Genomic DNA, 27486 nt, shown 5'->3' on the forward strand with positions numbered 1-27486 from the left:
TAGTAGTCCGTGGTCCAGTCCTGTGGTTCTGGTTCCAAAGGCAGGCACTTCTGAATTGAGGTTCTGCGTGGATTACAGGGCTCTGAATGCTGTCACCAAGACAGATGCCCACCCCTTGCCTCGAACAGATGAGCTGGTGGATACTTTGGGTGCCTCCAAGTACCTCAGCACGTTTGACCTCACTGCTGGCTATTGGCAAATAGCGTTAGCAGAACATGCCAGGGAGAAGACCGCATTTTCTACACCAGACGGCCTTTACCAATTCCGGGTAATGCCGTTCGGGTTGAAGAATGCACCTGCCACTTTCCAGAGGCTTGTGAATCATGTGTTGAATGGGTTGGACGAATTCTGTCTTGCATATCTGGACGATATAGCAGTTTTCAGTGCCACCTGGGAAGACCATGTGAAACACCTCGGGATTGTGCTCCAGGCTCTTCAGAAAGCCCACTTGACCATAAAGGCTAGTAAGTGCCAGATTGGACAAGGCTCAGTGGTTTACCTTGGACATGAAGTAGGTGGAGGGAGGATACAGCCTCTACCCAGTAAAGTACAAGCAGTACAAGACTGGCCTACCCCCACTACGCAAACCCAAGTGAGAGCCTTTTTAGGACTCACGGGGTATTATCGCAATTTTGTGGCAGACTATGGTACCATAGCTGCTCCTCTGACTGCCCTCACAACTCCGAAGAAACCCAAGAAGGTAACTTGGACCGACGAGTGTGAGAAGGCCTTCAATGGCTTAAAAGACTCATTGTGCCAGGCCCCTGTCCTAAGGGCCCCTGATTATCAAAGACCTTTTATCGTGCAGACGGATGCCTCTGACACTGGGATAGGAGCTGTACTATCACAAGTAGATGAGAAGGGTAAGGAACACCCTATCGGTTTTATTAGTCGCCAGCTTAAGGACAGAGAGCTCAGATGGTCCACGGTAGAGAAAGAATGTTTCTCTGTTGTGTGGGCCCTAAGGAAGCTGAGGCCCTACCTCTATGGGACCCACTTCACTGTGCAGACTGACCATAAGCCGTTAAAGTGGCTAATGAACATGAAGGGGGAGAATCCAAAGTTGCTTAGGTGGTCCATAAGTCTTCAAGGCTTCGACTTCACTAATGAGCATAGACCAGGTGTCCAACATAGCAATGCTGATGGGTTGTCCAGAATGTTTAACCGACCTGAACAAGAGACTCATCCAGGGGTGGATTAGTTCCCCCTGTCCATAGTCTGGGAGGGGCGAGTGTTAGGAAAGATTTCGTAATTGTAGGGAATTTTCCTTCCATGTGGCAACCCCTAAACTTTTTGCTATTGTTTTTAACCTTGTTCTTGACTTTGCCAGAGAAGTACAGCCTTCTGCCGCACTTCTCTGGGCTTTCGCTCCTTTCTTACGGGGAAACTGACATGCCCTTAAGACAGTCAGTACCGGGGAACGTGGTTTCCCGTAGTTTCTTTTATCGTGTCGCAGCTTTAGTGCAACACGACACAAGAGGGCACTGTAAGCTAAGTTACAGCTCTCTTGGGTCTCTAGCCTTCTACAGGCCCTAGATACTCGTATAGGATGGTATTTGATCGGTGCAAGTCATTCAGGGACTGGACTGGTGGCAGCGATCGTTTTGTTTATTTTGAGCTCCTTTTGGCGTTCTGAGCCCGTTTTTGCACTGAACCCAAAATGGTGGCCTGGCTCCCAAAATGGCCAGGCCGCGAGGCTCCTTTGTCCTGTCCACTGTCCGTCTTGCTCCCTTCACCTTCCCCAGGTCCGGCGACCCGGGGCCTTCCTTATTTGGGCATGTACTTTCCCGCGAAACGTGGTTGCTTTCGCGGGCTTCTACATGTCGTTTGTGTGCCTCCAGGGTGTGGGCTGGGATGTCTGGTCCCAATACACATCCTGGGTGCCAGAGAGTCTAGGGTGGTGTGAATGCCTGGGACCACCGTGGTCCGTGATTGGTCCACGTATGGTATGTGTTTTGATGAGCGGATCTCCCATTGGCTCCCCTCTGTTTTGGCGCGAAGGGAACCGTGGATAAGAGGGGGCTGGAAACACCACTACCATGTCGATCTCCTGAGTTCTCACGAACGAAGGAATACAGGAGCCAAGTATCCTGCAACTACGAGGCTGGACCGAGGAATCGCTGGTGACCCGCTGAAGGAATCCTCCTTTGCACTGCTGTCGTCCGGAGAGCCCCTGTCCTCCTTTGATCGAACCAGAAGGCCTGTACTGGTGCTTCGACCTTTGGAATAGCAGGAACAGCTATTCCCGGCATCTTCAACCATCTCCTGCCAAGTAAGCCTTCGGAAGCGTCTCTGGGCCATCCAGTTGACTGACCAGCTTACCAAGGAGTTTGGCTCTGCAACCGCCGCCAGGTTGTGTGGTATTGCGAGTCCTTGTCCCTCTCCCACGCTTCGTACGCTTGGCGTCCCCAGGTCTGAAGGGAGGAGGGTTCATTTGGCTCGAATACGCACGGCCGCTCCGTTGTCCTGTGCGGCAACAAAACTGTGCCGGTTTCGTCGATTGGGACGTCTTTTTGCTCTACACGACCACAAGGCGTTCCCTGCTCTTCTGAACCTGCCAGCTGCTGAAACTATCGTGGAGAAGCCTGGGTCTGCTTGCTTCGGGGACCGGTGAGTAGTGTATCTAGGATCTGGTCGCCCTCCTGCAGTATCCCATTGCTTTTCCCTGCTGTGTAAAAACAGCACCCTTTTGCCGTGCTCGCGCTTTGCTTCTGCCCGCTGTGGAGGCTGCGCTTGAGTTGCGGAACCTGTTCTTCTTCTGCTGGGCACTAACGTGAACCGCCTGACTTCCTCCGAAGAGCTTCCCCTTGTGTCCGTCGGCACCGGCGTGGCAGGTACTTTGAGCACAAGGCTCCACTCTTCGTAGGGCTCGGACTTCCATCTAGTTAGGTGCCTATGAAGGCGAACTGAGTCGAAAGCATTATCGCACTGCCTGTTTTCCTTCCCTTTCAGGTGGACTACATATTTCGTGCTTTAAACGCTTGCGACTGTGTATTTGTATATATATTGTGTTGATATGGTATGTGTTGGTTTAATATTGTGATATTGTGATTTTCTCGCTACGGTCGTTGTTTTAAAGGCCTTAAAATAAATGTGTTTAAATTTTTGATATAACACCTGTTTGGAGTAGTTTGTCAGCGCTCTTGCTTTGTGTGCTCACTGCGGACTTTCAGTCACCCTCACCCCTCTTGAGACCTAGTCTTGACCGCCGCGATCGCTACCTTGATTGGTCTGGCTTGTCCAGAGGTTACCCTGTTCCAAGTAATTAGGTTGGCCTTCTGAACTTCTGCGCCACCAGGACAGAGTTCAGAAATCCGTCTTAACAATGACTCACATTTCAGGGCCAATTGGACCCTCTGTCTTGTCCTTAGTAGTGTGGTACAGGCATGTTGATTGAGCCTCAATGCCTGAAAACTTAGCATCAGTGTTTGATAGCTCCGATACCCCCGTCCCATTACTATAGAAATTCCCTATGCATCATCCGTGATCACTGGGATCAAGTAGAAGAGCACTGTGAAATCCAAACACACTGCAATTTACATACAGCATTCTACCACAAGGACTGTGCAGCACGTTTTATTTCCTGATATATATAATAAGTGACAACATAAACAATGATTGATTGTGACTGAGAGCAGCTTTAGACATGTATGGTGGAAGGAAAGAACAAATTCATGAAATCCCCTCAGCTGCCACCTAGATGAGTCACTCACCATCCTCAAAGAATCGCTCTAGAAAACACATATGCATTGCTCGACAATTGGCCTCGTATTCTGCAACTAAAATTGTATTTCTAGATCTATTCAGACTCTCTGCACTGCAGTCTTCCCTCTGGGACTTTCCATTCAATCATTGCTGCTTCAACAAGGCTTCCTGTTGATTTGCTGTTTCCCCATTGGACATTCCCTGCGACCTGCAAATGTTTGAGTGTCAGGAGCCCAAAGATGACTTCAAAGTCCAAAGGGAGCTTTATCCAGCAGGCCTCTGATCTTCAGTAAACCAAGAGATCTACTAGCAGAATTTTACGTGAGTCTCAGTGGTGACTCCAAGGACCTAGTAGGTTGTTATGAGCGAGCCTCTTTAGACCAGAGTTTTGTCTTTAAACTGTCTCCTTCTTCCAGCTTCTACTTGCAGCTTGTCATCCCTCTTTACATAAGGTAAGAGAGAAATCGCCTGGCACTTATAACCAAAGAACCAATGTTTATTGGAACAGTGACTATCCTGTTGAGAAATAATCATGGCTAGTAGATAATATGAATGGTGAAATTAGTTTAACCGACTTCTACTGAATCGGCTCATCTACTGAAGTAATGTGTGCCTTCTGGGTATCTATGATCAATATATAAATCCAGCCTTCTGAATCAGCTCTGAAGATGGATGAGAAAGTTTACCCCCTCATCCCCTTCCTATGAAATAACTGACACCGAAAAAGGCCAGGAGACACTATAATCGCCCATACTATTTCGAACCAATTCCCAGTGCTCCAATGATAGACAAGTATGTTGAGCGGTACTCCCTCAGCCAGCCCTAGAGGCCAGGTGCCGTACAAATCTACCCCAGAAAGGACGAGGAGCGCCAGGCTGCAACCAAAAACACCTCGATTAACAGAATCTATTAAAGCGGCAAGAAGCCATATTGCTGACGTCGTTAGCGACACCACGACTTAGCCGCATTAGACATGAAGCAAACGTGCCATCCGCACTCCGGGACATAAACACGCACTCGAGTACATGAAGAACATGCGCGTACAGTTCTATAGTCAGAGGTCAGATACTTATACATACTGGGGGTCATTACGACTCTGGAGGTAGCCAATGCCGCTATTTGTGGCATGGCTACCCCCATTTCGGGTACCGGGTCTGGGTTCCTGGAATGGGGAAATACCGGGCCATTCCAACCTTGGAGGGCACTGTATTTCCCCATTCCAGGACCCAGACCCTGTACATCCAAATTCCCATTTGAACCCCCATAGGGCTCAATGGGAATTCGGAGCATGCTAACAACGGGCCCGTTAATAACGGGCCCGTTGTTAGCTTGCTGGTCTGCTTGTAGGACCTACTAAGGACGCCTGGTAAAACCAGGCATCCTTAGCGGGTCCCGCCAGGAGACCTCGTAATGAGGCGGTTGGGGGATAACAGGGCCGGCAGCTCTACAGGCCCCGTTAACCCCCTACCGCCAAGGTCATAATGACCCCCACTGTGTTTGCTTTTGTTATTTTGCCATTAGTTAAACTCAGCAGCGCAGACACCTCAAGAAGCAAGAGATCCTGAGGAAAGCTTGCAGATGCTAACATATATATAACCTTATGGCACTGCAGGACCACCTATGGAACCTGACAGAGGCAAGTGTGACTAACCTATGTTGAATATAGAAAAGCACAAACACTGTAGAAGCCGCATCATGGTTTAGGAAAAATACAGCAGGCCACAGGCCACTCGGCAAGAGCTGAGCTGAGCTGAATTCAGACTGAACAGACAGCAAACGTGTGAGACAGGACCTACTGCCAAGGTTACAAGAAACAGATGACATTCCATTCCCTGAACGATAGTAGCACCAGCTGCAGTAAATGCGGACAATTCCTCATAATTCAGAGCTGCACAGCTACAAATCATGGTCTCCTAACACGTGACCCGGCAGACTCAGACAATGGACAGCAACCAGCCCTTGGAATGGGAGCCAATCTCACTCCACCAGACAGAAGACCGAAACAAAGATGTTACAATTTGAGACAAGTGTTGCATGGAGCAAACAGGCTCTCTCATAGACTAAGGTGGTACACACAAATTACAATGCAGACACATAGTCATTCTTATTACCTTGAAAATGTACGACAGGAGCTGAGAATCTTTGCGTATCCCAGGCCTGTGGACATCAGCTAGCCAATCACAGTTTAGTATCCTGGGGGTGGGGAGCAACGGGCAAGAGCCAATGGTAAGACTCTCATACTGCAACATTGTTATAGATAGTAATTTACGGATGGACCAGGCCTGCCACCTGATATGTGAGGGCCAGTAGATTAACCTGTATTGTGTCCACTATAGGTGGTCTATTACCCAGTACCCAATCCAGTGGTCCAATAGGTTTTCTGGAGAAGGGCCCAGGTTGTAGCATCACTCTGACGTCATTTGGGTACAAAACTGGCCTGCGAGCCAGGAGAAGTTGAGATGTTCATGGATTTCCTCTTGTTTTTTGCTGTAATCAGTTTGAACTTGCCGTTTGACTGGGTCCTCCATTTGTCCTGTGGAAGGTGTTGACCTTACGCAAATCCATGAACTAGTAGTGGACCTCTTGCATACCTGGGAGTATGTCCCAACAGCTCTAATGCACAGTGAAGTGTTAGAGCCCCCAAGAGAGGGCAGTATTCTGTGCTAGATGACCGCCAGTCAAGTAAGTGGTCCCGAGCTTAGGGGAAAGGCCTCTAAAGAGGGTGAAGGTCACCTATCATAAACTAGAGGCTGATGGTAAGGGATCTAATGCTATTAGAGCTTATTTAGAGGGAAAAGGTGAAGCCTCAAGTTTGACTTTCTGTGACACACTATGCGCCCTCTCGCACAGGATACAGCTGTGCTCTCTGACGTGGGCTCTAATGCTTCAATAGCGCAGCCACACAGTCAGTCTACACAGTGTGAGTCTCCTCAGTCCCACTGGTAGATTAAGGAGGTTAACCAGCACCCTCAGGTTCCATTTGGGGCCCTACTTGAAACCGGAAATAGTAATCTCCAGAATAGAATCTCAGAAAGGTCACGCGCGTGGTAAGGAGCAGAGTTCAGTCTGCCCCAGTCCCTGCTTGGTCTGCATCTATAGAGGAGCTGCAGCGACGTGGATATCTTTTTGTGACTGTCCCTTTAATTGTAAAGACAGCCTTTTTAAGTGAACTGCCTGCACGGAGCGTGGCGCGGAGTTCGGAGCAGAGTTCAGTCTGCCCCAGTCCGCTCTAGGTAGCTTTCTGGGCAGACGTTGCAACTGTCTGCAATTATGAAATGCACCATGCTGGGATGCTTGCAAGGACCACAAACATGGCACAAATTACTTCAACATCGGCAAAGACTTGAGAATGATTTGACGCTGGAGGTAAGCACACATGTAAGTTGACGACAAGTGTGTTGATTCTGTTGGTACCAACTGTCATATTCCCTCGGTAGCCTCTTTATTTTGAACCTGCAATCCGAGGAAGGAGGAAGTAACAGTGTAACAGTAGAGACAAGCTCCACCAAATGGGAACGTGCTAACAGCGTGGTCCCTCTTGCAGACGTGCTGATGCTTCAAAGACCCCCCTTCCTCAGTTTACATTGATGCTCAAGAGGCACCCTTTGATTTTGATATTACAGACTTAGACTTGCTAGAGCTGCGCTTACCGCTTGATGTTAAATTGATGAATGGTGAATTCTCCGCGTGCTGTGCTTTCGAGAAACATTTCCGAGCAGGTGTGTGGAAAGTGAACAATGAACCTTTGGAACAGACAGATAGAATATGGGATTTAGGGGTCATCTTCAATGAACCTATATGGGAATGGAGATGGAAACAAGACTTAATTTCAAGAATGCAGATGTTTTCCTTACAAGGAGAAAAACTGCATGCCAAGTTTGGCAAATGTACACTGACTTCGGTCCTAACATTCTATTTGCAAAAGGTAGTTCCCGCAATATCTTCGGTAGCGAAGCAGGTTGGAATATTGATGTATTATTCTGGGGCCAACTCGAAGCAATGTTTTGGCGTAAAGTGCTCAAACTCCCTCAAAATATATCAATGATTGCCATTTGCTACAAGTTAAGCATAGAATCATTATATGGTACAGTTCTGTGGAAATCAATACCAGCTCTGCGCAAGATGAGACTTGATCCAACAGTGAAACCATATGAGATTTTAATAGTGAAGACGAAGCACATCCTTACAGATATACTCAGAATCTGGGAAGAGAAGCTATTAAAGATACTAAAAGAAGCAGATATATTATTTGATCAAGTGCTATATATGCCACAGATGGCAAAAAAACAGATTTGTCGGTGGAATTGGATTATGAACAATGAAAAATGCTTGAAATTGACCACAGCCCATGACTTTGGACTATCCTTACATGAAATGGGTGTTCTTCTAAAAAAAATGTCTAAATTTCCATTGCGACATCATCGCGACCAATTTATCAGACTGCGATTGAACCTTTATAAAAACAAAAGAGATATTGATTTTGAAGCATGATTGCAAAGCAATAGACAATCTATGTCGTTTCTGCAGGAACGCAGTTGAATCCGTGAAACATTTGGTGATTGGCTGCAGAGCAAATTCTGCTTTACGCGCGTTACACATGGGAAAATACGCGCCTAAAAATGGCAACATGGAGGAGTGGTGGAGCTACTTAATCTCTGGCATAAATCAGCAACTGACTTGTGGTGTTATAAATTTCATGGACAAAATTATGTTGGATTTTATAATTTATTAGTACACATTTCAGGCGTTGGATGGACGTTGAGAAAGCAATGAATTTGATGTCGCAAAAAGTTTGTTCTTTTTTTTATAAAAAAAAAAAGAAAAAAGAAAGGTCACCTAAACCTGCAATTCTCTGGATTCCTTTGCACCTCATGTGTAAATCGCCCAAATGGTAACCTCTAGTTTCAAGGTAAAGGTACATTTGCGTCTCTGGACTGTTGATCAGGGATGCTCCTAAGCATTGATAAAGAATGGGAAAAAGCTTCTTTGTAAACTAGTCTTACTCTTTATCCCTTGTTTTCAGAGAGCGTTCTTTTGTCTCCTATCCTTTGTCGCTTAAAACTGAAATCTTTAGGGGGTATTTGCTTCTACACGATTTCTTAATGTTGTTTGGTCTCAGGAGTGTGTTGCAATCCTAGTCCATTTGTTCGGAATGAGCTCACAGAGCATATGCTTAGAACACACATGTGAATGAATTCATTGGAAAACAGCAAGAGTGGCAAAGTGAAAGTGCTGCAAATGGGAACATAAAACACATCCAAACCTCAATGACTCTCTAGACAGTTGCCAACGTCTTCCCCCAAAGGGTTCCAATTAAAAGGCACACAATGAGATGTCACAAAACCTGGCATCCAAACGAATGTAGTGACATGCTCCATGTTTTTAATTATATTAATCGCTCTCACTTGCTATAAGCAGGTACATTTAAGAAGACAAGGAGAAAACATGTGGTGCTGCTCCCAGGTAGAGGATATCAGAGAGCCAGAGAGGGGTAAGCAAAGTGAGCAGGTGCCACGGTCCCATATAGAGGTGTCCTAATTATAGCAGAGTATTGAAGGTACAACAGAGGGCTCTACTATGGTCAAAGAAGGCAACACAAGACAATCCCTGAAAAGTAAATAAGACATTAGCTTGCTGAACTGATTTGAAAAACTGCTATAAACAATTCCCACAGTTCAGAGTATCATGAAAACATCTAATTGATGGGGTAAATGATGATAGGTGGGAACGCATGTGACTCAAAAATAAATAGTAAATTAACAGAAGACAAAAATATGTTTTTTTTTCTGCATCACTTGAAATCGGCTCACCTGTTATTAATGGCACCCATGCTTTGCGGATAAGGGTACTGATGCACACCGAGACCCTGTACATTAACTTACCCAAAGATCCAAAACTACGGCAAGTTTTAGAAGCTCAGTGCAAACGTGTGCTCTACTGATGCGCAGGTCCACGATTTCAACACCCGGGGCCAGATTACTGAAACGTATAACCGGCTCAAGTGCAATTTTGCACAGTTTTAACACTGCAGCAAATACACCTTTATTATGCACCATGGTATTTTTAAGGCTTTTGCGGTTTGATTTGGGGAGGGACATGGACGGGAGTGCTGTTGTCATCTTTTGTTACTCTCTGCCTCCCGCCACAATGGATTCCTATGATATCTGTATACTTTTTACACCTGCTAAAAGGTGGTACATTTCGTAGGAGCCCATCATAAGCGCATTGAAAGCATCTTCCATGTGTAAATGGCACTCAACATTTACATTCTTTGCACTATTAAGTACAATTAAAGGCGATTTTTTTCCTCATTTATTTCTTTGTTGCACTTTTTAATGCAAATGACAATATTTGCATTTTAATGCACAATTTTGCGCCCGGGTGTAAACAGAAATGTCCCATCCATGTACTTGATGCATTTTTCTAAAATGACTTACACCCAGTCTGTTTAGCGGCGTGGCTAAGGTCTATCTGCATGTTAGGTTCAGCACTAACTGCGCCCACACCAACAGGGACCTCTAACCTCTCTTGTAAGGCTGATGTTTCACCAGCACCCACTGACAGAGCGGCATCATAGATAAACACTATTAAACGGTCCAGTCGGCATTTCCTTCTGTAGCACATTCGAACACTGCTCTGGCGCTGAGCAAGCAATCTGAGAGACAACCCACTGTAAGGAGAATTAGACTGACTTCAATCAAGAAACTCTAGCTGTGATCATGTCCTGGTGTATTCCAAAAGGACTGACCTATCTGCATGACCTATATTACTATGGTCTGTTCTAGCTATCCCTGTCTTCGATTGTGCCACTTGGTACCAGCCAAAAGCAGTGGCAGATATAAGGCAAAGTAACCCAAGGGTGAGAGCGGCAGGCTTAAGGTAAAGGGCCGTGCCAGCAGCTCATGGATGTGGGGCTTCGAATAGGAAGGAGTAAATAATTGTCAATGATGAACTGTAGGGACAGATATTTTATTTATTTTTAAATTGTCTCTTTAAGTATTGAATGTGTGTAATTGGGGTCCGACTCTGTCTGGAAACACCCTGGTCACCTCGCCTGGTTTTTCTGATGCACAGTGATCACTCAATTTCTTTCAGTAGAACACTTGCTCTCCCCTTCCATCCCCTTATTTCATCCAGAATCACATGCTGTCGTCTTCCCTTTTGAAAAGCAGGTGCTCTCCTGTACCGCTACCAAAACTGTGTGCAGTCTGCTACCTCTTACAGTCACTCCTTCTTCATCTTTTTGTAAGCCCCTCTCTCCTTTCAACTTCCATCTGCTACTCTCTCCATCTTACCTAGGTTCCACACTCCTTTCACCTGCCATCTCTTCACCTTCCAACTGTCCACCACACCTCTTACCTTACATTCATATGCCCACCTTCTGTAGGGCCCCCCTAAGACTATCCCAAAGCCAGTGTGGGCATGTCTGTGCAGAGGGGATATCAGAGGCACCCAGGCGTGTTTCAGTGAGCCCCCCCCCCCACAGTGTGTGGCGCTCCACTACCTACCGCCATTGTATACTATGTGGGCAGCATTAAGTTCTCCCTGGTTCACTCCACTGCCAAACATTGGGGAAACTGCTGCTGAAGCAGATCCCTCCCTCTCATAGATCCCACTGTAACAGGCAGCCTTTTCAGAGGGTGCCACAACCCTATTCCCATTGTTCAATTTCTACTTAACCACGCCACTTGTCGACCCTCACACAAGACATATATCTTAGTCGTTATAGTCAGACAACATAGGAAAAACAAACTACATTGGCGGATTGTCGAATGAGGTATATTCCCACATAAAAGCGGTCAAAAATCACAAGCCCAAATAATTTTTAGTCAGACAATGCCAATATAAAGGTCATCATCACCATAACCACACAAATTCACAGAAAAAAAACAAACTCACAACTAAAACATAGGGGGTCATTATGACCCTGGTGGTAGCCGTGCTGGTAAATACCAGCACAGATGCCGCCGGAGTCATGAATTTACCGGCACTCGGCAGTGGGGATGTATCGGGACATTGCAGCCTCGGTGGACCTGGTAAATCCCTATTGCCAGGTGTGGTAATTATTACTCCACATTCTCATTTTAGTCCCATTGGACCATGAATGGTGCTGGTGCATCCGTCGAGGTCTGCTCGTGGGTGCCAATCTGCCCGCCAGGTCAGACCTGGCAACCAGAAAGGCACCTGCAAGCAAAAATCGTAATTTACCGGTCTGGTAACAATGGTGCCGGTAGCTTACCAAACTTGTAATGAGGCCCATAGAATATGTAACTTGCATATCAACAATAATCAGGAACTGCAAATCCATTACCACATAAGAGATACTCATCCTGATTTGGGAGGTATCCTGGCACTAATTGCGCCGGGATACCGCCCAACGTTATTAGCGTTACCACAGCTTGGTCCTGCGCAATATGCGCCAGATCCTGAGTTGCGGTGTAGAGGTAATTTCTTGGCACAATTATCACTGGCACAATTAGCGCTGCGCTAATAGCACCAAAAACGGGCAGAAAGGAGAGATTTGTACCTCCAGCAAAAAGGTAAAACTCCCACTTTCTGCCCAACTCGAGATTGGGTGGAGTGGTAAATGCAGCGGTAATAGCGTTACTGCTGTATTTTACTGCTCTGCAAAACTCATGATGAGGCCCACAGTTCCTGTGAGCGAGTTTTGTACAAATCCATTACTTTATTGACTGAATGGGCCACCTCATCACCAGACACTGATGCCGGGGTCTCCCCAATATATTTTTGATATTGGTAGAGCACAGGCTTTCGAGTATCATTTTATTATTTCACCCCAGGTGAGATTATGCTATTCAGTCGGAACAGAAGCACCCACATCTTCATGCACTGGTCCTGGCCATTGGATGTGTTGTTAGTGTAATGAGTTCAGTAAATTATATCGGTTACACATGTGAAATGTATTTAATATGTATTTATTATTTTGCTTTTGTGTAGTCCATGTTTTTTGCATGTCTTATTATTTGAGGGCAGAAAAGAACCACCAAACAATTGTGTACAGTGTTAGTTGTTTATTATGATCTGCTCCTGTTTTACAGCCCATACTGAATGCATGTGGCATACTGTATCAAACAAAACACAATCCACAGTGCACATCTCGATGAACTCCCATTCCACCAGCTCATTCAAAGTGTTGTTCAGATGAAGCTCAAATGACCTTCCTCCTGCTGAACTCCACCCTTACCAGATAGCCACTGACACCCGACAACGACAGAATCATTTATGAAAAGGAACTGGATGTTAATTCCTTGCAATTGATCAAAGGTGGTATTAAGCACTTTGAAGGTGATTACATTTTCAACCCAAAATCCAAAGGTAATGTTTGAAAATAAATTTGAAAAACCAGCCAAAACCATAGCGCACATTTCAATAAAGATATCACAATAAAGACACACCATTATTCCATTATTATTTTACTCAAAAACCAAAACCAAGGTTGGTTGTCAAGCAGTACTGAACCTGTGGTATTTCATCTATAGGAAGATTAATGTAACCCAAAATGGCATTTAGATGTATGGAGATTTTAGCCTAAGCTAGCAAGTCAATACACAGAGCCACTAGGCCAACCAAACTACAATGGTTAGTGCTATCAGAAGTTCACTTAAGTGTTTGCAGAGTACTTTTAGCTGTGAATAGAATTTGTATTTGTTTTTATTTTGTGTGTTTTAATTGTTTAAAGTCATTAAAGCAAAAACACCAAAAGACCAACATCATTTTTTAAAAGGAACACATGGAAAAGGCATTTGCATCCGTTGGAGTTGAACCCAGATCCTGTGCTGTACAGATGAAGCCAGGCAAAGCATGCTCTGCTCCAAAGTGGCAATAATATTGCCACTTGCCACAGTATGCAAGACTCAGTGCTGCCCCGAGCATGTTGGCAAATTTAATGTTGGCTTTTCTATAGGCTCATGCTATGCATTTCCCATACACCAGTATTTGCATCATTTGTTATATTATTCACATCATACCAGAGGTATCACTAGCACAGTGCTACACCACCAACTGTGGCACTGGAATTTGAGGGCTAAGTGCGAGCCCCACAGCAAAACACTAGTTGTCAGTCACACACACCGGTTCTGAAGGTCTACCCATCCCCTGACCACATCTTTGTGGGAGGTTGAGGGCGTCAAGTGACATGGTCAGCTGACTGGAACAGCAAGACTTAAAAACTCCTTACAAATTAGGAGTGTGCCACACAGTGAATTTCTACCATCAGCAACCATGGCACTGGAGTTTAAAGGCTGAGTGTGGACCTGTCCAGCAACACCAGTCGCCCATTCAACCGAGCCGAGGTGCAGCTCAACCACCCATAGTCTGCTTCTTCGTGGAAGTCAGGAGGTGTCATGTGACAGGCTCGTGTGAGCAGAACAGCAAGATCCTAAGAGAGAGGACTTTAGGCCATCCAACCCCTGCATTCATTTTAAGGGCTGCTGTAAAGTGGGATGGGACAGCACTAGTAAGATTACTATTTGCATGTTTTAGACCGTGCTTTAATAGTATAGCAGCAATGAGTGAACACCATATTACAGTGCTACAGAGAACTGTCTAATAGAGACAAGCCTAGATAAGGGGGAATCAGTAGTTTTATTGAATGTTTTTATAGTTGATGCAAAACCACTTTTGTAAGTAAAATTTAAATTTGGTTAGTTACATTCTAGATCAGCATTGTCTCAGTTACAAGATGTTAGGGACATCTTAGTAGATTATGATGTGTATGTCCTTGTCTGACTGAGACATGGTTCTCTCCTTCTTCACCTGTCTTTGATAATCCAGTTCCGGGTGGTTTTGGACTGTTCCATAGCAACAGAATATGAAAGAAGTTGGAAGGTGGGTAGCTGTCGTGTAAGTTCGATTGAAAATAAAAATTGACATCAAGGGAGCATTAGGACATCTTTGAATTATTGTCATGTTCTTTTCAAGGGTTAGATTTATAGACACACTTTTTTCATGTAATGTAGAGGCTCCCTGAACATGACAGTACTTCTGTTCAGAAATGCATCTATTTTATGTCACTAAATGTATTACATAAGTTATGTAACATTTTATTCAGTGATGTTACTTTGGTTGACAGATTTCAATACTGAAAATGGAAAATCACCTGGAAGTGTGATGCTGCATTAACCATTTTCTTGAGCAATGGATGATTACCAACACATCAGAAGGAGTATTACACTTGGTAATTACGCCACATATACACATATGCATTTCAGCCAAGTAACACACAGCAAAGTGTCAACCAGTAGCCATTATTATTGGAAATTCACCTCCAGTTCAGAGACCCATTGAACTGTGGATATGTAAATATGTTCAAATTCGATGATTGAAAACAGGAAACCTACCACAAAGCCTCAAATTGGCATACATCAAACAACTCCTGGAACACAGAAGACCTAACCAACTACTGACGATAGCAAACATCCCATAAAAGACAAAACTCCTAGAGAGCTATGCATAGAAACAAATATAATAAGCAACCAGTTGTTAGACCAGGCAGAAGCTGACTTCAGACCAGTGAGAGGAATGGAAACAGATTTACTTTTTGGAATGATCTAAAAACCATTGCCTACTACAATGTCACCTTGGCACTAATTATTCTAGACCTACCAGCAGCTCTCAACACAGAGAACCACGAAACCCCTCAACAGGCTCCGATAAATAGGAATCAGCAACACAGCATTATTATGTCTAAAGTCCTGACAGACAGACAGAATAGAAACAATCTGGCTATGCCCCTTGATATGAGCCCCACACGACACAACCTGCGGAGTCCGACAAGGCTCATCACTCTCATCACTGCTCTTTAACATCTACATGACCCCTCTAATCAATCTCATCAAAAGACATGGGCTGACGTGCTACAACTATGCAGATGACAAACAAATCATCTATAAAATCACCACAAGTGGAGAACCAGACCTAACGCTTACAAATATGTCTCACAGAAATAAATGAATGGATGAGCATCAACATTATTAAATACAACCCAGACGAAGCAGAAATCATAATCACGCCCAACAACCATTTGAACCAACTCCACATGCCATGGCCGACAGAAAGGGGTAATCAAGCAGAATCCTCCAAAATATTTAAAAACCTCAGGAAACTAATGGACAATGACTCAAGAACCACAGGTCAATGCACTAGTAAATACATGCTCCTTCCACCAACACACAATCAAACAGATATTAGCCCAGAACACTCGCCATAATCTCCCTCGTCATGTTAAGAATAGACTGCGCAACCAGCATCTATCTCAGAATGCTGGACTATCTCACCAAGAAGCTACAGTGAATCCAGAATGCAGCAGCGAGACTACTGCTCAGACTCACCAAGAGAGAACACATCAAAAAACCATTAGGAAACCTACACTGTCTGTCATTAAAAAACGTATTTATTTCAAGGCACTCTGCATAACCCACAGAGCACTGGCCAAGGACTGAAATTCATAGAGGAAGAAAATCTCCATTTACAAACCAAGGGACCAGCCATGACATTCGCCTCAAAACAAAACAATACTCAAAGTTGAAATGAGCAGCATCTCCTGCATCTCGGCAAAACTTTGGAGCAACAGAAGTACACCAACAATTCAGAAAATTACAGAAACATCCTAAACCTAATGAGCCAAAACCTGGATACTCAGGAAATTAAAGTTCTTTAAGGCAGACCATCAAAGAAGAATCTGAGCCCTGCCAAACCAACGTAACCTTCAAAGAGAAGGACACAGACCACCCTCACCAGTTTATTAACAACTTTCCAATATTCTGCATACTCATACTCAAACACCAAACCAAAACAGACACATACCTCTAAAGGAGCAGAAACCTGAAACTGACACAAACTGCACACAATCTGCATTACCACTCTAAACTAAACTCACTACAGAAAAGCAAACCACATACACACAAAACACCCCATACACACCCATACGCACAAAACATCACCAAACCATTACTCACTAAAAAACAAACCCAACACATAGAAACAGTTTTTTCTGAACTGAAGCTACCAACAGTACATCAAAGATCTCTTGTGCTCTCCATCTTGATCCCACTAACTAAACCTCCCATTCCCTCCCTTTCTTTTCAGATATGCCAGGGATCCTGAAGACCGTGTAAATGGTAGCAGTGCATGGTATAAATCTCAATAACATAACATAACATAGGAAATATCAAGTCTTTGCTGCAGTCTTTGTCTATAGGGCAGTGCTATTTATTCATAGCATGTTTCAACCCAAGACAGATAGCGCACAAGAATTCAGACAACCTCAAACTTGTTTCACACTTATTAGAGCTCATGAGTACAGTAAAGTCTGAACCCTTGTGAACACTAGCAAAGTTATGTTGGGTTTCAAAGACTTGAAAAACACACTTCCACCCGAAATGTGAGAGTAGAGCTAGCAATTTAAGACAAGTCACCCACAGCACATCACCACCAGGTAGCCATTACTGGAATGTCACCTCCAGTTCAGAACAAAATTAAATGGGCTAAAATGTCAAATCTTTTTTCCCCAGAAAATATATCAAGTGCACATCATTATTTTTTATATGTTAGCTGAATCGTTCAATCAGTTTGTTCATCAGTGTATACCTGAATTTTCATTTCAAAATCAGAGATAACTTCTGCCCTATGGTATAGTATTTGTTTTAAAAAATATAGTAAGAAAGGTATTAGGACAGCATAAAAATCTTGTACAAGGCTTGCTCCTTTAGTATGTTTAGCATATCTCTAGATGCTAAGGAAAAAAGGAAGCTAGACATAAAACATGGCAATGCTTCTATTCATTATACACCTATTGTGCCAGCTGATAATCAACTTCAGGCTCTTTCTTTAGCTGTGCAGCATTGTATTGATTTATGTCTTGATATCATGATATATTACTGTTACACTCACCTGGTATCCACAGGGACGCCACCCAGCCAGTTGGTCGTTGGTGCCCTTCCCAATGATTCCCTGGTGTGGTCTCGGTGTCGATGGGATTCCGCCTGGAAATGAAGAATATATTAGGACTGGGCGACCAAGGTAAGTTTTCCCCCACCTCCCTTGTGTTTCCAGCCCCTCCAGGTTCTCTTCTCACCTGGTTGTCAGAATCGGTGAGCTCTCCGTCCTGCTCTGTGGGCAGGGGCGTGTTGTCTTTTGTGGGCGCGGGTGGTCCAGTTACTTCACTGACTGCTGCCCTTGTAGTGTCTTTCAGGTAGGTCTTATTGCGATTGATGGCGTCGTAATTCTTGCATGCCATTTCTCTGTTCTAAATGTCTCTTTTTTTATCTCCCTAGGAGCGCGGAGTGTCCGCTTGGAAAACTGGATATGCTGGTGCTCACCGGGAGATGATGGCGCGCTATAGCGCTATGATGTGGTAAGGAGGCGCTTTGCGTAGCGCCGCGATGTCTTGTCCTCACTGACCTGTGCTTTTCTCTTTTCGTAGGTCACGGTGAGTTCCCAGCGCAGATGGAGTTCCAGAGCTATGCCGGCCGAAAAGCAACCAACCAGGTAAGTCTTTAAGCGCTTTGTGGTTGTAATGTCTCTACTGCCTTCTTTAATGATGTCTTTGTCCTTTTCTCAGGACCTTCGATCCGGGCAGTGAACTCCACCAACAGAGCTGCTCAGGAGCTGCGAGCAGTGAAGGATGATGAATGCAGGTAAGATTCTGCTGCTAACGATGTTCTTGGTTTTTCTGCAGGTCCGGAATTCACGAGGCTCGTGAGAAAGCTGGACACAGTGAGCGTCACGTTGCTAGAAGCAAAGTAACGTGAAGCATGTAACGTGAAGCATGTTGTCTTGTTCGGGTGTGGTTTAAATAGCCACTGTAAAGTAGTCCAGGTAAAGTAGTCCCTAGGCCACCACACCCAAAACACTAGACGGCATAGCTTGGTTCTAGGAACCAAGCTATGTGGATGCCTCCATGTTGGCTAAAAGCCTAAATAAAGTAGTTCCTCAAGCAGATGTCTTCCCTTACTGATGTGCCTGAGAAGTGGATGCCAGGCCTTATTAGTGATCCGAGCCTTGATTCCACCTGGCCAATGGTAACAAGATTAAAGAATTGCAGATGAAATCATTGGCAGCAGCCAGGGAAATGTGATGTTGTTCTTGAAATAGTAATAATGGATGTTCCTGAATGGTGAATTTGTAAAGGCATTGATGTTGATGGCCTAGTTTCTAATATTCAGTTAAATAAACATCTTACATGGATGACATTGCATTGCCTAAAAGAATAAAAACATATACTTTATCTCCCCTGTTGCTGACTGTGAATTCTTTATTAGGACAAAGCATGTAACCTAAAATTTCAAAATAGGTCATATACTTGTGCTGTTGAAAAAAGCCAATTTGGATTCTCAAGACTCTCACCTTTTTCTCTGGAAAATCAATGATAAACATTTGCAATTCATCTCCAAACTCACCTTGATCAAGCTAATCCAATAGAGTCGGACCAATCAGGTATCAGACCTTATTGTGAGACTGAGAAAAGTGACTCTTCGGGTGGTGGACAATGCGTAACAGATGATGGATAAGGGTGCAGCCACCCTGTTCATGTTGTTGGACCTCACAACTGAGTTAAACAGTCATGAGGCAATCCTACCTTTCCTTGCAAGTGTATAGGGATCGGAGATGGGGTCCTGAAATGGCTTACATCTTTTCTCTTTGGACAGGCTCAATTCATGCACATGGAGACTTCGAGGTCACGTCCTCTCCCGGTCACTTGTGTGATGCTTCCTTGGGTCGAACTAGTTATTGTTATTGCTTAACATCTATATGGAATCCCTGGAGGAGTCTGATAGAGAAGTGGAATGTCTATATCCATCAGGCTGCCAATGACATGCATTTATAACTAAATGAGTTGTTGGCAGCTGATGCCCGCCAGCTGCAGGGTTCTATTGCTAGTATCGAGGCATGAATGGCTTCTGTTTCTTTAAAGCTGAATCTACAAAAAAATTATTTTGCTGCTTTCAGGGGTAAACGAGGAGACAATTCAGCAATGGCTAAAAGAGATGAGTCTGAAGTCTGTCCATCCCTCCTTGTCAGAGGTGTGACAGTGTAATTAACATGGCTCTGTCAGGTTGGCACGAGGACCCTCTGAAACTAGGGTAGCTGGCCTATCAGGGTAAGTGCCAGAGTTGGACCTACTCATTCCCTGGCTCCTCACAGTGATGAAAATGTGCAGGTACACTGGTATCACTGGTATCACTGTCCCTTCTTCAATAGTTATTTTCCTCTTTCTTGGCCAAGTCACATTTTCCTCTTTTCTAGAACACACGTGGTACTGTGAGCACTTAAGACCTGTAGAATATGGAATCTCTGAGCCAGGAAGACATGAAAAAGTAGTGGGAGACCGGAACTGACACAACTAGAATGCAACTGGGGTCAACTGGAAAAAACATGGAAAAAGAGAATGGAATTGTGAACAGAACTGGAATTAATAGGAATTTTCTCTGTACAAAATAAATGAGACACCCAACCCACCAATCCCCAGGCATACCATAGGGTAATGGGGTGCTAACAGAAAAAGTCCTCCCAAAACACAGTTGGAAGTAAAACTCACCAAGACTTGATGAGCATCCCAGGAAAAACTTGAAGAATGAGAGCATAGTTGCCTGCACAAGAATGGAGATGGTAAAGAGGGTGGGCCAGAAGCCGTCTTAAAGAATTCCATATGAAGTCCTGGCCCTGAGGGGAACAGCTTAACTACAGATTGAAAACGGAAAACAGATGATCTAAAAGGTCAATAAGAACCCAAAGGAACTCCAAAACAGTGGACTATAAAAATCCAGTAGGTGCAGAAGAGAATGAAATGTGTTCAGTTGAGGTTGGGAACAAAGGGGTTGGGCAAATAAAAATTACTTTGGAAAACCTTCCAAGGTCCTACCCCATACACTCTGTAAATATGTATCCAACTCAGGGACTACTACACATTTTCACTATAATATAATTGTTTTTATAAGCAAAAATCATATAGTTTATAATACCATTCTTTTCATTTAATACGCGTTTTAAAGTCAGATATGTAAACATAATACATTCAAATTACAATTATTTGTCAGAATTTCTCACATTTCCAATTGTATATAACCATTCAATTCTACAACAACTTAAAGCATTGGATAATGTATTATAAATATATGTTTTCTGATCAATGTTCTTCCTTTGAAATTGAATCATTAAGATGCCTCTATGCCTTTCAAGTAAATACTCTTCTTCAGGAGGATGCTTCAGATTCATTAATCTAGGGGACATTCTATTTAGCCAATGATCAATTGGTACTAATTCTATACTTATCATAAATGAATATTGTATACTCACAAATAGAAATTTCCAAGGAAATATCCACGTTATCTTCCATCTATTGTTGGGAGGTTCTGTAACTAAACATACATAAGGCCACATTAAGGCACAGTCTAAATATTCCGAAATTATTGTAAAAGAAAGAAAAGTATAAATGAACCACACTATAATGTGATAATATAAAGTGTTCTTACCACTTGATAGAGGTCCTAATATGTAAAGTTAGTAGTCCATCTTCCTAATGGTACACTTGGATAGTTTGGGAACACACATCTAGTTTGTATTCTATCGCAAAATAAAACATACTACACAGATAAGTGTACAGATCTTCTTGCTTCAATCCTACAAACCAATATAGTAATTACTTCCTACACTTCTTCCATACCTCTTGTCACTGTTAATAACAAACATATAGATAAAGTAACTTGAGGAGATCAAAGTGTTGAGCTGTGATGAGTCATACGTTCAAACATTAACTGCTCTAATGCCTGCCCATTTATAACCCTAAAGGTGCAGGAAAAAAATAGGAAAATAACTGACGTACCATGCCTCATTGTGTAGTTCAAGAATGTAAAACATAATATTCTCATACTAATTCAAACCAATATCCAGAAGGATACTGAAGATGTAGTTATGTAGGGGTCAGGATTAGATTGATAAATATTGGAAATGTATCTAATGGAACAAAACATTGGAGAGAGCACTAAAAGTAGGTGGTCAAACCTCTCCCATTGTAGAGATGTCCATTCTAACATGCCCGCTATAGTTTAACAAAAATGGCCGACTTCCCCATCATGTCTTATAGTGTAGTTTAAGAATTTAAAACATATTGGGCCTCATTACGAGGTTGGAGGCAGCCATGGCGCTATTAGCGCCATGGCTGCCTCCAAACTCGTTCCAACTCCGCCCTGGTGAATGGAGCAATTACCAGTCCATTCCAAGGATGGCGGGACCAGTAATTCCCCATTCACCAGGGCCATTCCCCATTCCCATTTGAGCCCCCATAGGGCTCAATGGGAATGGGGAAGGCGCTAATAACGGTACCGCAAATTGCAGTACCATTATTAGCTCCAGAGTTCCTTTGCGGGTCCCGTCCTTAACGCCTGGAAAAACCAGGCGTTAAGGGAGGACCCGCAAAGGGAACTCGTAGTAGGGCGGTAAGGGATTACCGGCACCGGTGCCCTTACCGGTGCCGGTAATCCCTTACCGCCCAGCTCGTAATGAGGCCCATTATGTTCATTGTTCACACTGATTCGAAGTAATATTCTGAAGGATACTGAATCTTAGCTCTAGTCATATAGATGTCAGGATTAGATGGGTAAATATGGAACTGTTATCTCGTGTTTCAAAAACAACCTAACATCTCCCATTGTATTGATGTCCATTCTAACAGGGCAGCTATGGTTTACAAAAATTGGCTGACGTACCCATCATGTCTCCTTATGTAGTTTTACGGATGTAAAACATATATAAATTTTTCATACTGATTCGAAGTAATATCCTGAAGGATACTGAATCTTAGATCTAGTCATATACATGGCAGGATTCGATTGGTAAATATTGAAATGTTATCTCATGTAGCAACAAACAACCTGACCTTTCCAATTGTATAGATGTAAATACTAACATGGCAGCTGTTGTTTACATTAGATGTTTGTCTATGTAGTAGTATCATATATACAGCACATTCTACACACTTTGTTTTTTAACTAAAAAATAATTGTTAGATGTCATTAGACTACCTAATGTCAACTTGATAAAGTCTACTAAACAGATACTAAAAGCTATTTATTATAAGTCAGAATTTATATAAACATTGGTTAGTACAAATGAAATATCCTCAGTTGTACCAGTTTGTCATGTAACTACTTCAAAAGTAACAGTCATTCAAGGGTGATAGTTGCAGTGATGTTATACGTCTTTCATTTTTAACAATGCAATTCACGTATGTATTCGTATATATATATATATCTATTTGTGATTAAAACAATAATGAGTTATGGACCTGAATCACAATCAACAGAGCCTCTTTGGAGGTATCAATTTAAAGACAGTCTAACGATGAACCTTATATTGGTTATGTAAACTAAGTTCCTTATTTTGCAAATTAGTTATGTGTTCCTAATACAATCATATACTCAACATTTATATATACAGTGTTCATCAAAATCATTTAATAATAATAATAATAATAATAATAATAATAATAATAATAATAATAATAATAATAACAATAAAGTTGAATATGCAGATTCCAACAATTCACATAAGCCCTTATCTGGAGAATTATATGAAACAGTATAGTTCTAATTTCTCGTTGAGAACTCTCGGATTCACCATGTCCATTCTATTATCCAAAACGCCTCTCTTTGGAGAAGTAGTCTGTCTAGATTCACTCCTCTGATGGGTTATTAAAGAACTTCTATTATAACAAACTGCATTTGTGATATATTAGGCTTATGTTGCTGAAAATGTCATGTGATTGGCGATTTTAAATTGCCCGTCCTAGTATTGGACATATGTTCTGTCGATAGGGTCTTTGCTTTCCTATTGGTATTACCAATATAGTACTGTCTGCATGGACATTTGATGGCATATTCCACATTAAGCCACATCTTTACACCTGTGTATGGATGTAAAATCGATACTCCTTTAATAATATGACCACAATGATGACAGTTATAACATGGAAATATTCCTCTCTTGTTATTATGCTTGGCTGTACTCCACACCTCTGACAAATCAGCTTTGACCAATACATTCCTCACAGATTTTGATGAGATCATATCTATAGCTTCATTGACATGTTGTACATTATAACCATATTCTTGAAATGTATTGGTCGACCAAGCGACTGGCAAGGAGGGTTCTACCAGGTGGAAAAGGAGGCGGAGGAGTATCTAGAGGGAGTGAAAGAAATGTGTTGTTGAGTGATGTATTGAATCACTTGGATTTAAAGGTTTCTTGTACAGAGATGCCATCCTTAATCTAACACCCCAAAACTCTGCGACACATGCTGCATGTGATCAGTATTTTTACTTTTATTAAAATAGTAAAGCAAAACCAGAGATGGTCCCATAAGCTTCATGCTGGGGAAGTCACTCCCAATGTTATACAACCACAGGCAGCTTATCTACAAAATGGAAAAACAACCTGCCTGTTTTTTCTCACTACTTGGGAATGCACAGAAACCTGCATTCAAATAAATCTATGTATGGATTCAAGACAACAATAGACAATATACTTAAACGTAATGCCTCTTGACTGCTTCCATATCTCCCAAATAATTTCATCAACAATGTCATATGAGTTGGGATAAAGTGACCCACTCACCTCTCACACTTCTACAATACAAAATCCCAACACAATAATGAAGGTAAAATAAGGACAGTTAAGTGATATGCCTTCTTCAACTTTTGTGGCTACAAGGAGCAAGGGAAGGCTATGCTTTTAAGTGGGCTGTGAATGTGATCTAGTAGTAACCTAAACAACACAGTAACACTGTCCAAAATCAAGAGAAGGTTCAACCCAGTTTGTATAAAAATAGATATACTTTAATTAAACATACCATCTGCAATAGAAAGAAATAGAAATGCTGTAAAATAACCCACACCTGTGGAAGAACAGAGATGAAGCCACACACTGAAGAAAGTAGTCCTATGCGCTTGAATATCGGGGTGATAGGCAAATACCAACCATGAAAGGATACACCTTAGGTGTAAGAATGTGCTGAGGTGTACTAACCGAGGAGCGCAGTTTGGGTATGATGAATCGTGTGGGCCCAAGAAACAAGCAAGCATCAAGCAGGGGTGAATGAAGTCGATGGGCACCCTGGTTTGAGGATACTCCTTTTGAATGGGTGTGCTTCCTTGATGCTCGGGCTCAGAACAGCAGCTTGCTGTGCGGCTATCTCTGTCAGAGGATATTAGTGACCCTCACAAAGAGATCAAAGAAGAGGCATTGCCATTCAGGGTCTTGTCCTACCATGTGGCATTCTCAACCCGTCTGGCCAGAATACACATCACCTTCCACAGAAGAGCTGACTCATAGGAGTGGACACATGCGTGATGTCAATTTAGATGGGGTGACCATGATCATAAAAAGCTTCATGCACTATGCCTAAACACGGGCATAACTCTATTTGTGGAATTTATCCTGCCACTGTCATCGGCCATTATAGTTTGGGTACAAGGGAGCATATCTTAAAAGTCACCTCCTGCACTATAGAGACATGGCTGTCACTGCAGCTGCCAAATGGGCATCTGTGACCTTGGTATCTGCTCTCTGCCACTGTTAGAGCAGGCGCTGCAACTCAAGATACTGGCACAGAGCTTAGAAAAGGGGATTCCGATCAGCAGATTACCCTTTCAGAGATGGAATTACATGCATCATTGTATTATTGAAAAAAAGCTAGGGCTTTGCACCCTTGCCAGATGTCAATTCCTCATACATATACTTCTGATTTTCTCCAACATCAGCGGAACCGGTGACACCGTCATCACGGCAACACTGGTGTAGACGGATCTACCATTACCAATGTTGGTGGTGCATCTGCGTCCGCCGCCTGCATGCCCGACATAGTGGCACCACGTACACGGAGCCGGAAACACTGGAAACGGTAATGACCTGATCGCCATAACCGGAAAGAGGCCGGCGGCCATTACAAAAATCACAATCTACTGCAATCTCCCAGTACCAGAAGCCATCCAGCCTTAGCGAGTGGCCCAACACATACAGGGACATGACATCAAGTATTCCCCAAACCCACCAGTGGAAGCAAATCTTCAGTGAGACTGTGCTTCCTGTTGGAGTACATAGTGGCCAATGCAGGGGAGCTTTTCTCCACAGATCAGCGGCGTAGCACGCAGCTCTGATGCAAGGCTATATGGGCAGAAGCAGCCCAGAAGGTGACAGCACAAAGCATAAAAGACTGCCACAAGCAGTGGGATGATCTCCGGTTAAGGGTGTGGAACATTCTGGCTGCACACTGGCGCAAATGCACATCCACAGGTGGCAGACCACGCTCACCCCTGAAGCTGCTTATATGGGAGGACAAGCGCAGCAGTTTGCTGCATCTGGAAGGCATTAAGGGAGTTGGTGCATTAAGGGAGTTGGTGCAGCAGAGGCAGGAGCTGGGACACCTGTCAAGGCTGGTGAGAACGTGCACAAATATAAAGCTAACTCAAGCATATCCTGCCACCCCTCTTGCATCAATGTACATCAATGCCCATAGCACTGTCCACATCACCCCGACCACACCCAATACGCATATGCCCCCTCGCTGAATACAGTGCAAAGCAAGTTGCATGCCCTGCCCCCAAGAATGACCCATACACAACCACATGACAATGCACCACACATGACTGTGTGTGAACTGACACTATGGTTTGTGTAAGTAGACTGCCACACATGTGACAGGTCCAGCAAACACCTGAGGATGGCCCATTACAGTGGTTGCCAGGGCTGCAGCAGCCAGCATGCCTGTCTGTGGCGGGTGCTGTGGTCCTGGCATGCTGAGTTGCCATGTAATCACTGCCACCATCAACAATGTTGACACTGCACATGCCTACCCTCCCAAATGGGACCAAATGGGACTCATTGTGAATGTGAATCAAGAAAATTCTGCCACAGATCATTCAAGTTGCACTGTTAAGTCAGCATATGTACTTTGGTAATGGCTCCAGTAGCAATGTGCCGATAGCAGTGACATGGTCAATACAGGACCCATAATGAGACACAGTGTCATCTGCACACTTCAGCATACACACCCTTGCAGGGACACCCATATACAGCTGCAGATACAGCATGGCTACGGCGTAGGCCATGAACCCAGGCCCCATTCCAACCGGCACATGCGAACACAGAAGAACCACTCTTCAGCAGGCCTAAATGACAATATCAGAAACATAACCCACAAAGGCGACAATGTGCATCCTGGTTACGAGTATTGCATGTGTGTCTGCTGTGCTGCCACTGCCAGCACATCACAACACTGGTACGCCCTCACCTGTATGGACATCTGGGCAAACACTGATTGTGGAGTGCATGTTATTCATATGAACCTGGCAGCCCTACCATGAAGACACCACACACATACTGGCTAGGCAGCCAGGTCACAGATTGACTTCAGGCACGCCTCCCCCAACCTTTGCTACACATCCCAAATATTTGCACCGGGGCAGAGCCGCATGCTCTACCCACAGCCCAATGTGGGTGTACATGTGACCATACCCAGCGCATCTGAGTCGCATGTGCCATCTGCACAGTGCCTGCAGCTGAGTCCATGCAACCCATGCATGAGATAGACATACCATGCATCAATGCCTGTACCCACAATGTAATATATCTTGATGACTATGTTGCATGTAATTGTACAATACTCATCCAGTCAGTCCCCTAACATCATGCTTTTCATTCACCCACAGGAACATCACCTGCCATGGATGGCGGTCAAGCAGGAACATCAAGGAACAGCGGACATGC

Source organism: Ambystoma mexicanum, chromosome 2q, assembly GCF_040938575.1.
Source record: "Ambystoma mexicanum isolate Mex_15411 chromosome 2q, UKY_AmexF1_1, whole genome shotgun sequence".
Classification (NCBI taxonomy): Eukaryota; Metazoa; Chordata; class Amphibia; order Caudata; family Ambystomatidae; genus Ambystoma; species Ambystoma mexicanum.